General features: G+C 44.6%; 1 protein-coding gene across 15 annotated transcripts in view; it reads left to right on the top strand.

The window, feature by feature from the left end:
* The first annotated feature begins 292 nt into the window (after positions 1 to 292).
* myt1lb (myelin transcription factor 1-like, b) overlaps positions 293 to 13,668 on the top strand; it is a 64,980-nt gene continuing 51,604 nt past the window's right edge. For 8 of the 15 annotated variants that reach the window (XM_049740518.2, XM_049740522.2, XM_049740515.2 and 5 more), the window contains exon 1: positions 713 to 1,215. The gene's annotated coding sequence lies outside the window, so the exon portion shown is untranslated. Of the gene's footprint in view, positions 687 to 711; positions 1,216 to 13,668 lie in introns of those variants that run through there. The other 7 variants (XM_049740512.2, XM_049740514.2, XM_049740517.2 and 4 more) reach the window with 3 other exon arrangements.

Genomic DNA, 13,668 nt, shown 5'->3' on the forward strand with positions numbered 1-13,668 from the left:
TCGGGATTAAATGCACTGCACATATTTCGCATGAGCCCGCCTGCCCGCCCCCCCATCATCTCTCGTCTGCCGCTCTCGCCTTCCCTCGCTCCCTCACTCCCTCCCTCCCTCCCTCCATCACATCCCAGGGCCCGTGGGAAGAGCAGACTCTGGGAGCAGACAGTCTGCAGCCCTAAATATATGTATAAGAGGGAGAAGGGGAAGGGAGGGCACATTAGCAGGCAGAGGAGCAAGGGAGAGCGAATGAAGGGATGGAAGGAAGGAGGGAGGGAGGGAGGGAGGGAGCACATACTGAGTGGTGGAGGACATACATTGCACAGTGTACAGAGAGAGCTACAGAACTAGGAGGGGAGAGGAAAGCAAAGCAAAGAGGGAGCATTTGGGGTTTCAACTCACATCCCTCCTCCTCCTCCTCCGAGAAAACACATGCTCACACACACTCCGACTCTCTCTCTCCCTGACACACACATATGCATAGACACACACACACACACACTCACACACAGGCAGAATTGCTTTAGGGTATACCAGTCGGCTTTGGCAATTCCTCCCCTTTGTTGTTTCAGCTATTGGTTAGTCTCGGCGGCAGCGTGGCGTGCGCCACTTTCGTTGGGGAGGGTGTTTTGTGTTTTTTGGAGTCTACCGGGCAGTGTATGGAAAGGATGCAGCTCACGGGAGCCGGCCGGGTAAGTCCGTTCCTTCCTTGCCTTGCCTTGCCTTGCCTGTCTTTCTTCATGCTTGCTACTCTCCATCGCCTGTGAGCTCCACCAAGCTCTCATCTCTTGCTTCCTCAGCCTCTTTCTCAGTCTGCTTGACACCGTCTCCTCCCAACTGTGCTCTCCCCATCCCCGCTTCCTCGACTCTCTCTCTCGCTCTCCCCCTCCCCGCTCCCTCTCTCCAGGCTGTGCCTCATTGGTGTGTCCTGATTCCCTTTTTCCATTAGGCTCCGGGCCCATTGGTCGCCCGCCTTCCAACCATTATCTCCACTCGTCCAGCCCTCTGTCATCCTGTCTCCCTCCGCTCTGCCTTCTCCCATTCCCAGTCATCTCCGAAGTCGTAAAATAAAATGAGTTTGCGTGCAATGCGGGAGCAGAAGTTTGCACTGAGCGCATTAAATGAATCGGGGGAGAAGTAAAGGGAAGGCTGTCAGAAAGAAAGAAAGAAAGACAAGGAAGCACATTTTGGAGAAAAGTTGAACCAGAAGACTGCAGCTTGGTAGGTAACTTGCACTTCTCATAAAGATAAGCAATATTTACATTTTGGACAGAAAGCAACACATGGTTGGCCTATTGTTGTGTGTGGATAGTTGATCTTTCTCGCATGTTGACTTGAAAATGATCTGAATAATGCAATGCACATTTAAAAGTTTGTTTTCAAAGTTTTTTTTATAGTGGGTAAGTGAATAACTCTATGCAAATGCTCTGCATTTGGGATGTTCTTTATAAATGACAGTTTGCAGAATTAGTGTTTTTTTCGCACTTTGATATTTTTTAAAGGGGTTGCTTTAGTTGTCATCTGAGAGGATGCAAGGATATTGTTGCATTTGTTTTGGACAGAGCTGTGAGTGCCTGCAAATATAACTCAAGACATATAAAAAAAAAAAGATAAACAAAGAGAGCTCCTTATATTTTTGCTACCTCACCCTGCAAATTGTTCCAATGCAACATGCATTAACTATTATGAAGACTTCTAATTGTGCTCATAAAACAGGAAGAAGAGTTATAGAAATCATATGTAAACCTATCAATATGAGCACAATATTGCGCAATAATTAGTCAACTAATTAATTGGCTACAAAACAATATGTTTCATCCTCTTCTCCTCAAACAAAGAGGATGCTGTGAAATTGTGTCCATTTTTCTTTGCACAGTCACCAGGTGGGGACAGCTGACTTGGCATAAAGTGAGAGCATGTTCTTTGGGGTCTTCCTCCTCTGCTAATATCTTTGCTTGTTAAGAGGAGACTGGTGTTATCGTGCGGCGGCCGGCGAATGTGTCGCACCACTACGGTGCCTGATGTGCTTTGCGGCGGGCGGGCGGACAGGAAGACAGGCCCCACTGATTCAATTAGAGAGGGAAATCACGCTACCCTGCTTGTACTGAGAGCAACATTACACGGGGACCCCCAGCCAACCACTGCCCCTCAGCCCTCTCGCTCTCTCTCTCTCTTGCTCTCTTCTGCTCCTTTTCTCGCTGTCTCTCTCTCTCTCTGTCTCTCTCTTTCCCTCTTTCTCCCTCACTCAACTGTCTGGTCAGAGCTGCAATACATGTATATCACTTCCCTTAAAGTTCCACTTTGGCCGTTGATATTTTAATCAAACATTTTTATCCAAACACTGTTTGGTGATAAGCGAGACAAGTTTAGTAGAAGATAGACAATCAGTGACAGTCTTTACTCCAGTCTCAGGATGGCGGAAAAAGTGAGTCCACTCCCTTCTACTGCAGCCTAATGAATTGCAAAAAGCCCTCAGGGATCTCCTGCATGCAAATAGCAGTGAATGCTAGTGGTTGGTGGTGTAGATGACGAATGTGTTCATTAGCCCCGAAGAGTTGTTAAAAAAAATGTGTGTTTCAGTCTGTAGATTAACTTTTGTGTTTGAGACATTCAAAATTGACCATTTTGTTCAATATGTCAACTGAACTTTATTTTGTTTGATTTTTAATGTTATCGTTGTATACTTGTAGACATCCGTGAATATTTGGCGTCCGATTGGCTAACCAATCAGCGGAGGCAACGAGAAGCTGACAAACGGCAAAGAATAATGCAAGACAAATTCTTGAGAAAGTTCGACAAGGTACCTGGGGAATCAACTTGCTCTTCCAGTCTTCTCAATGACGTGGTTAGGCAAGGGCAGAGCAGGGATTGATCCATCTGAGCAGACACAATGTCAATACTGATGTCTGCTCAGTGTGAGATGTGGTTGCTCTCGTGTCCTTCACTGAAATCTCCCTGCAACGTTTGATATATAGCCGCCATCAATTAAGCCGCCTTCATCATTGAACTCGATTTACTCTTATTCTTACCCCAAAAATGACATTAATTAACAATTAGAATGTTTGAACATCAAACAATTACAAAAAAAATTCAAATGTCACACAGCTAAAATATTCTCTCTGACGAAAGCCAAACTGTTCTACTTTCTTGACGTGGATTTGACATGACTGAATGGAAATGACAAAAATCAAACATGCTGCCATCTACAAATTCCAAACTAGCATTGCTTGGCCTTTTTTGTGGTACAGTGTTTGCTGTCTCAAAACAATTTTCCTTTCAGTGGATAAACAAAAAACGCAAATTGGGAATAAACTAAACTTGTGACATCATCACTGGGAGCTGTGTGCTGTTTGTTATAAGCAGACTAATTTGCTTCGACGCCATTTGAGATGGCAAGTGTTCACCAACAACTTTGAGCAAAGTACGGAACCTGTAACATCCAAACACACGTGTCATTACAATCAAAAAAAGAAATTGTCTTGTCGTCTCGGCTCTGCCTTCGTGTTTAAGCGTCACCCATTTTGTCGCTTTTCCTTGAACGTTTGGGTGAATTGCAAAACACCTCGGTTCTGGTGCAGAGAAGAGACAAAAGGGGTGGTATCGGGACTGATCCTAAATATTTAATGCGGGGATTATCATCGCATCTGCCCGTTATTTGCATCTAACGTCCGTAGCCAGACAGGAATTTTGATGTGGGTATCCCTCTTGAGATAGCGCGGGAGTCCACCATGCGCACACACGGCCGTGACTCTCCTCGGGGAAAACATGATCTATCTCCTGGCGGGCAGGCCAATTAAAAACCAATCAGGCTGCATGAAGTGCGCTGGTAATGGGAAAGCCACAGTGGTGGAAGTGGGCCTGATAAATGGACACTTTCACCTTGTGGCATAACAGCCTCCCACCAGCATCCATCACCCTCAGGGACAAGGCTCTCCTACATGCCACTCGCTGCCACTGTGCAATAGACTGTACGTACACTCGCTGACCACAACATCAGGGACAACTGCAAGATCCAATGCAAAAAAAAAAACAACGTTTTTCATGACAAGAAAATTCATTTGGTTTTACATCCGACTGATTATTTTGATAGTGGCAAATGAATTTTACTTTTAATAAGAGCTTGCGGACAATGTTATTCAATACAGCTGTACATTAAGTGTACTGCAAACTGAAAAATATGTTTAAGGAACAAAAGTGGGGAAAAAAAATATTGTGATGGTTATCTGTGTTTAGTATTGTGGCAAGCGACAGTTTCGATTAGCAGCTCAGTAGATGGCAATGAACTTCCAGGAAACATAAGAGCTTGTCTTTACAATGGAAAAGTCAAATATTTATATAAAAATATTTTATGATTTTTTTTTGTAACGAAAAGGAACAAATGGCAACCTCAAACTGCAGAAAACGATTTCTGCAGTTTTGTCCATCTTGAGAGTATTGCAACTGAACTGTACCATTTGCATTCTGGGGTGGGGGGGAACAAACTCATACTCAGGAAAATAGCAAAACGATCGACTCAATCCCTTGATATGCTTTCTGGATGTGTCGGGTTGTTTGTCGCAAACTTGACACGTATACTATTTAAGGCGCCCTTGCTATATACAAATGAAAACACAGTTTTTGTATCTTTGCCCTCCGGTTCTAAAGTAAGGCCGCTTGAAAAGCAAACTATTAAAGAGTATGTGTGAGGGGATTCATTCCATTTCAGAAGCTGCTGTGACCTACTTCACACAGCCAGGCAGCTGTAAATAAGGATTTTCATAACCTGGTTTAGCCTTTTCCCATCAGAAACACAAACGGCGTCTTGGAGATTGTTGTAAAGAGCACCCGAGTCGCCGTTTTGAGTGTCGCTATGATATCTTCAAAGCGCTGACCTCGGGACTGCGTGAGTTGTTTTCGGGCCGTTACATTTTGCTTTTTATTTATTTATTTATTTTAGAATGAAAAGAAGCTTTGCCATTCAAGTCACGTTAGGAAAAAAAAGTTGCTCAATCAGGTGGTTCCATTTTTGTGGCACTGTGTTCTGTTGTTCTCCTTTCAATTTAATATACAAAAATATTCTAGCAAGCCCAACCTGAATGTAAACAAATAAAAGATGAATAGCATCATACTATTATCCACAAACTGACCCTTATGTCTGCCTACATCTCAGCTCAGCGAGTCAAGCGAACATGGACTGATAATAGCAAATGATTACTAAACAGGCATCCATTATTCACGAGAGGTCACAATCTCCTTATTTATGCTTGCTCCATAAATCTGATTTGTCACTTTTGATCTCTCGCTCCGTCATATCTGCAATATTGGGTGAATATTACGATGTTTGATGGGTAATTGACGATGGCATGCGACAGCGGTCAAGACGAATGTACGCTCGATGGGAGCAGTCGGGGGGAGGGGTTGTACCGAAGGTGAGTCAGGCGAGACGACAGATAAGTGGGGATCCAGTCACCGGTAAGAGAAGGAAAATACAAACGATTATAAGCGCCCACGACCGACAGGGGGCTTGAACATCAATGTTCTCCATCTGAGTGGACATTCTCAGCTAAGAAATAGACAGCTGTTAGATTTATAATTATTTATAGAACTTTGGGATGGCCATAAAGTGTGTAGGTATCTTTTTAGCCTCATTCAGTGCCGTTTATAGACGCCAAAGATATTAACTGGGTTGGCAGTGAATGAGCTCATGTGATATCATCGTGTTTGCATGTAAATTTGAGTGGGGACAGCGAGGCATGGGAAGGAATAGAATCCCAAACCGTGTATCGACTAAAGAGGACATTGGAGTGCGCTGTATTTATTTCAGTCACCACTCCGAGTGCTTATTGTGAGAGACAATGGAATAAATGATTCTTATGATCACATTGTTATTGTCGCGGACAATGAAACAGACGATTTGAATTACCGTATTATCCTCTCGGTCTTTCTGGGCTGTCGTGACATTTTCTGTGCAAACATAAAGCTCGTGTGAATAAATGAAAATTGAAATAAAAATAGTGGTTTGGTCAAGCATGAGCCTGTAAGGGTGTGTGTGTGTGTGACAGCACTGGGAGGAGGCAGCCAGGCAGACATGATGTGCTCTGAGCCGCAGCGTCTCTGTGAGGGTGGCCTGACCTCTGCCTTCAGCTCCGCTTCACAGGACAGCAGCAAATGAGAGGTGTCATTGCATGACAGCAGCACAGTCCCTCTTAAGGACTGACGGCTCCCCCAACACACACACATGTGCCAGCGTGGAATCCAACGTGCAAATGGGCCGCCACATATGTACACAAGCATGCAAGACGAGGGGAACGCTCGCCGCGATTGGCGCCGAGTCAGGGATACGATAGATGCAGATAGACTTTGGTTGAAGCTACTCTAGATGTGTATTTTGTCATGACATTTGACCTTAAGTTTTGCTTGTCGCACATGGATTGAAGGCAGAGGGCATCCATCTTACGTTGCCAGTGTCACTGAGAACCTCTGTTATTTTTTCTTCTGAAAAAATGTGATCTAAGTGCGCATTTTTCAAAGAAGCGAATTTGTCTTGATGGGCTTCAATGACAGCTCCGCGTGACATTTATTTTGGTTATCAAAAGTGCGGTACTATGGTAGTTGCAGCAGCGGCAATAAATTGGATTACATCACAGGTAGCATTTGAAATCAAAATATTAGGAACTCTTCCATGTCATTGCAGTTTGGCTTCCATTGAAAATGAGCATTGTTATCCTTCTACAGGCAACCCATTTTTTTTTTTTTTAATCTTATTCATCTGTACATAATGTCACGGCGAGTACGTCTCTGCTGTGACTAAAGCGTGGACTCAAAGTAGAGCACAGCCACCTGCCACCTGGAGACCTCCTCCGACAAAACCACTGACAAGGCAACTTTGAGCCTTCATGTTCAGTCCTTCCAAGACACAAACACTTAAACACAGGCGCATGCACGCATGCACGATTATCCTCATGTACCCTCGCCTTGCTTGTCCTCCCTTTGCTCCCTCTGTCAAGCTCCTTTATCTCAGCCTGACTGTCTCCCAGAATCCTGTGCATCTCTTTATTTTTTTTTCTCTCCAGCTCCCGACCCCCCCCCTTAGCCATTTTGCTCTTCTGCCGCCGCCATGCATCTTTATTGTTATATTATTTTCCGTAGCAGGATTTCCTCTGTCCTGCTAGATGATTAGCTCAAATGTCTGTTAGTGGTGGGTGGCGGTGGAAGTGTTCCCATCGTTTCTGGCAGTTAACCAGGGGGGCTGGATGGCATATTTACCGATATCAGGACGGGTTGCTATTGCTCCTCATATCCTCCCCGATCCGGGATCATCAATTGCACCCCGCTTTCCCATGCATAATGAATCAGACCCACCAGACAAGAATGTGGTGATTTTCCGCAAAACATAGACGCGATCGAAGCAGGATTCTCCCCCCTTTTTTATTGCCGAAATGTATTCAGGTCATTGCCAGGGCCTCGTTGAACACAACTTTTTTTTTTTTTTTTTCCTTGTGCTGAGCTCCGGTGTTAGAACCTGTGTACCTAAGTCCTGAATTAAACACACTCCACATTTGAGCTCTTTAGTCTCAGCCCCGGCCGCCCCTCGCTTCCCCGACCAAGGTTCTGGCCTGCTCATGTAAGTGACCTAATTTTCCTGCTCGGCCCAGCATTTTCTGCTATGAGCTGTTCCAAAATAGAACGGCTACAGCAAAGCATGGCTTTTCTCATTTCCATCTTGCATAACAGGAACCAAACACCCCCTCCTCTCTCTCCCCTCCACCCATAGCCCAAGCAAAATGGCACATCCTCTCTCTCACAGGCTTAATATCTACCCCTTCCCTCACAGAGGAAGTTGTTGAATTTAATGAATTCATTTTCTTTCCACATCTCATCTTTATAGTACCTCTTTTACAATGTATTCAGCGCTAGTTTAGTAAAATACTAAATCTGCCTTTCTCACAAGCATTACATTTTACAAATCTTGTAAGCCATTCCCAGTAAGATGATGAAAAAAATGAATTCTAAATGCCCTGTCACAATGTTTACTTAGCTGACACGACCATTTCTATCCCGGTAGACCAACTTTACTGTTCCAAATCATACACTAGTTAACTCAACTTGAAGAACTGGACCAGATACATTAGCCAGGACACAAGGACCAGATGAATATTTTTCTTAACACAACTTTTGCTATAACAGACATAGACGCTAACAATAAAACCACAATAAGAGTTAGTCTGTACTGTGCGTACTTTCTATTGTTGCGTTGGCTGTAGATGGAGATAATAAGTAGAGGGTTGAGAGCACAATCATTATTTTATCCATGGCAGCAGTGCTTCTTAACGTGGTCTGTAGGGCATCTCAACAAAGCTAATGTAGAGAAATGGAAACAGATGGAAGGCTTGATTATTTGATCTGCAAAGACCTCTTGGTGGGCTTTGTAGTAGCTGGACTAGACTGCTTAGAGGCAAGAGAGTGGGTTGGATTTATGCGCGTGTGTGTTAATGTGCAATGGTGTGGGTGGCTGTTGTGTGCCTGCCTGCCTGCCTGCCTGCCTGCCTGCATGCATGCGAGATCTTGCTGGCCCATCTGTTCGCATGTTTGAATGCATCGCACGTGCCTACATGCTCACCTAATAATAATAATAAAATAATTGGTCACACACCATTCTAATTACGACGGAACAGTGACATTTATGCAGGTAGAAAATATATTTCTTAAAGTGCCCATACTGTGTTGTCCACTAAATTGGATGACTGCTTTGTACCTCTGGACTGCACGAAGACTAGTTTCACATGTGACTAGCAAGTTCCAAAGCTTCGACAAGTGTACATACTACAGCGTTGTTTGTATTTATTGCCTCTGCTCACACAAACCACCTTGCCCATAATAAGGATTCTTCCGTTAGAGATGATTCATATGCATATAGATTTCGTGTGCATCCCACATACATGGCAAAACGTTTGTTTGATAATCTCTCGTTATATACCGGCAGTGTTTGTATGCAAGGCCCGACAACAGACACGCACGTAAAACAAGGATTCACGTGTGCACTTTGACCAAACATGCAGCCTCTCACATAATCCCTGTTTGCCAAACACAAACATACACAGTCATCCAATGGTGGTACATTATCACATGTGATCCCCCTGTCATGCGTTAGCTTGGAGGACATGGCCGGCTGGTGTGTGTATGTGTGCGTGACTGGCGGGCCACACCTGTCAAGAGTATTCCACAGGCTGGGTTCTGATTCTATCTGACATCCTGGCTGCTGTGGTAGAACGTGTGTGTGTGTGTGTGTTCGTGACCATTTGAATGAGTCACTGTTATGCCTCCGCTGTTCTGCTTCCCCAGAGGACCCTGTCTGACTGGTAGTTTCATTTGTCGATGTGTCTTTGTCACGTGTGTTCGGCCTCGATTAACAGCTGGCAAGAGGGAAAAAAAATGTGTTCAACCATCAGAAGTGTTTGTACCACAACCCAATCCATGATGCCCTCAAACTCTTTTTGCATTGTGCATATTTTTTTATTTTTCCACACGGCAACCTTCAGAGAAATGCCTGAGCCCAAATGATTCATTGTAGTGTTGAATTTTCTGCTTTAACCTCCCGCACATCACGTAGCCAATAGATCTAGCTCCCTGGTTGCTCTCAGACGTCATTCTTCAATTATGGCTGCCATCGTCCAAGTATTGTGAAGCAGTTGTACCCTCCAGTGATTTTCAGCAGCACATGCGCTTGGCTGAAATATTCAGCCGGGCTCCCAACATTACCTTGCATGTATAATTACCGGATATGCTGCCTGCTGCTGATAACTCTCCCAAACAATGTTTGAAGGGAGGAGGGGGCAATGAATCCCCAATGAAGTGTGAAGAAGACTGATTAAAATTGCCATGGTCAAAAGCCAGCACACCAATGTGTTCTGCTCTTGTGGGCCAGGGGAGATGTGAAGACGGGCTCTGCTGTGCTCTCTATGCTTTGTAAATGTTTATTTATTATTATTTTAGGCTTTTTTTTTTTAAATTATTATTATTATTACCTTCATTTATTATTCCATTCAAAGTTTGGCCATGTTTGGCATTTTCAAACGCATTATATATTCGGAGAAATTAGCAATGATCAAGAAAAAGAGTTTTCAGCGTTTGATTTTGCAACTTACAGTTCAAAGTGCAGTCGAAGTGTGTGCATGGGAGGAGTTTTGATTCTTTTGGGATTTTTTTAGACAGGCACAGCTAGAAAAGGGTGTTTGCGCCGTTGTGGGAGTGAACATTTCCTTTGCTTTTTGGTTGCAGACTCACGATACATGTATATGTTTTTGTGTGTGTGTGTTTTGCAATACCTATATAACATCATTTATAATTTTTTTTTCAGTTCTTCCGTTCAGCATGCATCTAAATTTGGATTCTATAGCGCTGCGTTGAGTGTCATTCCAGGTCATTTTCTTTAAAGGACATATACCTTTACTTTCCCCCACTATGGCCTTTCTGATCCAAACGTCTGCGTGTGTGTTTGTGTGTACGAAAGCCCAGGCGCCTGGGAGCCTATTTGCAGGCGGGAGGGAGGGAGGGAGGGAAGACTGGATGGCGTGTGGGCGTCAAGCTCAGGGCACCTAATTACAGCAACGTCTCCCACAGCCTGCCTGCGTCTCCCTCAGCTCCCCCCATGTTTGGGTGCGTTTTTCCCCGGCAGAGTCACATGATACGCACCCCTTATCTCTGAAGCTTTGGTCTCGGGAGGACCCTACCTTAGCACAAAGCAGCGGCACAACTGATTAGCCAGCTTAAATGAGATCCCCAGCTAGTCGACGAGATGTTCATTCTCTTTGTTGACAGTTGTCGTTTAGCTTAGTCTAATCCGTTGATTTCTATATGATGTCTTGAAAAAAAATCTTTAGGGACCTCATTTGGGCTATGTGGGCAAGTACTTCATGGGCAATCTGGCCGATTGTGCATCCCTGGCCAAATAGCATCAAGACTGGGCTTTTTCTATGATCGGTTTCATTCTATTGATATACTGCGGATGTACAGTTCAATAATTGCTGGTTATTAGGGAGCTTGCTGGAAGAGGCTGTTTTCCTGCCCAAAAGGACAGCAGCTTGCTTTTATCTCATTTCAGAGGATGAAAATGCAGAGAGACAATGTGGGAAAAAAAAAAATGGGGATGGCTGCCTATAATGGAAATTGGTTATTAATTTACATGAGCATTTTCCAATCGTAGAATGGATACAGTGGTTACAATTGAGGACACTGCATGATGCTTTTGTGGTGTCTACCCAATTAATGGCTGAGAAGTTGCAAAGCAAGAGACGGACTTTGTTGGAAGGAGAGGGGAAGAAACAAAGGCTGACACAGATAACATCCATCAGTGTGGCAGCAACATGGCCAGGTTTATCATTCTAAAAAGAGGGATACCCACACGCCCCTCCCATCTCCTCTCTCGCTTTTAGCATTCTCTTCCAAAAGCTGGGAACCAATAAGTGGGCCAACCCACATCAGGGATTTCGCTATCTGGCTGCAGAGGACTTTGAATGTGCGCATAGCAAGAAGCGTGCTTCATGTGGGAATGACTGTAAACACACGCAGAGGTGTCAGCGAGAAGAAAGACACAAAACCAGATAGATGGGCTTCCCTCTGCGCGCCACACCGTTTCATGGGGAATGTTTTAATACGATGTTACAAAGGGAACGCTATTTCGGCATTACACGGAGAATAGCAACATTTGATGCTGGAGAAATCATAAAACAAAGCACGCACCGTATAAAAATTGACCAAACAATTGAGGTTAACGAAGATCCAATTTAGTTTGGCCTGGCCTGACTCTCCCCCATAGATTGAAAAGGCTGGATCACATGGGAGAGAAAATTGTGCCTGAATTGTGTCACTTCAAAAATAAATTGTAAATCCAGCCCGAAATATACTTCACTTTGAGCCCTCGTAATTATCACTTCTCTGTACGTGCTAAATGAACAGTGGCGAGTTGCTCTTTTGTTTATGGATCTGTGTGACATTTTTTTTCTCCTCATTCACCTGCGGACAACAATACGAGGCAAAAGCCAATCACACTAGCAACCAACGGCACACGAGTTCTATTTCAAAAATGTATGCGTAATTTCCATGACCCATGCGCCATGCGTTCTTGTTCCTCCTCCATCTGTCTCTCGTTCCCTCTCTGCCTCTCCCCTATTCTTTTGTTCTAGGTCCATTAAAGTTGTCCTTGACGAGCAAGCGAGTGTATTGCAGCCTTTAGTTGAGAGGAGCCATTCAAAGCCTCCTTTGCCCGCCTGTTGTGGCAAGAATAGGGGCGGAGAGACGTCCAAATGGGATAGTGTCAAAATAGAAGAGAAAGCCTTTTTCAATTGAGCAAACACCTTCCACAAACCACATTGAGCTGTGAATGAGACAGGATTATAGTTAGAGGAGGATAATGTGGACGTTCTAGGGCTCTCGGAATCTTGTTTCGACAGACAGTAAATAAAATACACCGTTTAACTAGGGGCTCATTATGTTAGTATATTAGTTTTTTGGGGGTTTTTTCTCCCTCTGGTTGCGGCTCATTGGTCAAACGTGAAAATGCCTATTGAACAATCTAAACAGACCTACCGAGAGGTGTGTTTCCTAGACCTTGGGTGTTAAAATCTGGCCCGTGGGCCAAATTTGGACCGCAGTGTCATTATAAGACAAATTGTGCATCGAATGAAGTTTTATTTTCAAATGGTTCATGTCCATTCAAAATAGGGTGAGGAGTTCATGTTTGGACTTTTTTTTATAAAGCACCTTGACACAAAGCAAAAAAAAAAAAAAACAGATGGCACGCTAGCAGGTAAAGAGGCAGATATATAGGTGGGAAAGCAAACAGATGATGAATAGACAAGCGGCTAGTCGGGCAGATTGGCCGAGCGCCGGACAGCCTGGCTGCTTTCCGGCAGAGAACCATTGGCCAGAAAGCGACGCTGGCAGGCGGACGTGCAGATGGACAGAAACGGAGACACAAAAGCAGAGGGATAATGGAGGAAGAGAGATAGACAGGCTGGCTGGACCAAAGACAGGAAAGCAGAGCTGCAGACATGCACCATTGCTAGCAGGACAGGCAGTTGGCGGAAGGAGACGCAGGGACAGCAAATGCCTTTGGCAGAGCGGGCGAGCCAGCTAGCCTGAAATAGAGATGCAGAGAGGGAGAGAGAGGATGAGGTCAGAGCACGCTTGGCTGGCTGATTGTTGATCTGTGTGGCATTGGGCTGGCAGAAGATTCTCCTCAGGGACAGAGCAGCTCCACACAGCCTCCCTCTTTTGCTCCTCCTACAGCTGGACTGAAAGCGAAGCCTTGGAGGAGACTTTTCGTCCGCATGCATGTAGCGATTGCTATCGAGTGATGGCCGGGGGTTTGGAAACGGGAACGTTTTTCACTACCTTCACTTATCACTGCAGTACTTTGTTAAATATGTCCATCACCCAATTGGGGGATCAAGCGGCCTCCGCTTGGAAACACAGAGCATTTTCATATCCTGGACCTTTCTTGCTTTCATTTAAAAAAATACATATATGTGTGAAAGAAGTGAGAGGGAGAGAGAGAGAGAGAGAGACGGGTTGGGGGAGTTTTGCGTTTTGCTGCAGGCGGCAAAGCTGCTCCAAATGTCCATCTGCCGGGTTCACAATCCACCTGAGCCTGCTCACACATGTGCAGATTCATTCACTGAGACACACAAAAAAACA

The sequence above is a fragment of the Syngnathus scovelli genome, chromosome 14 (genome assembly GCF_024217435.2).
Source record: "Syngnathus scovelli strain Florida chromosome 14, RoL_Ssco_1.2, whole genome shotgun sequence".
NCBI lineage: Eukaryota > Metazoa > Chordata > Actinopteri > Syngnathiformes > Syngnathidae > Syngnathus > Syngnathus scovelli.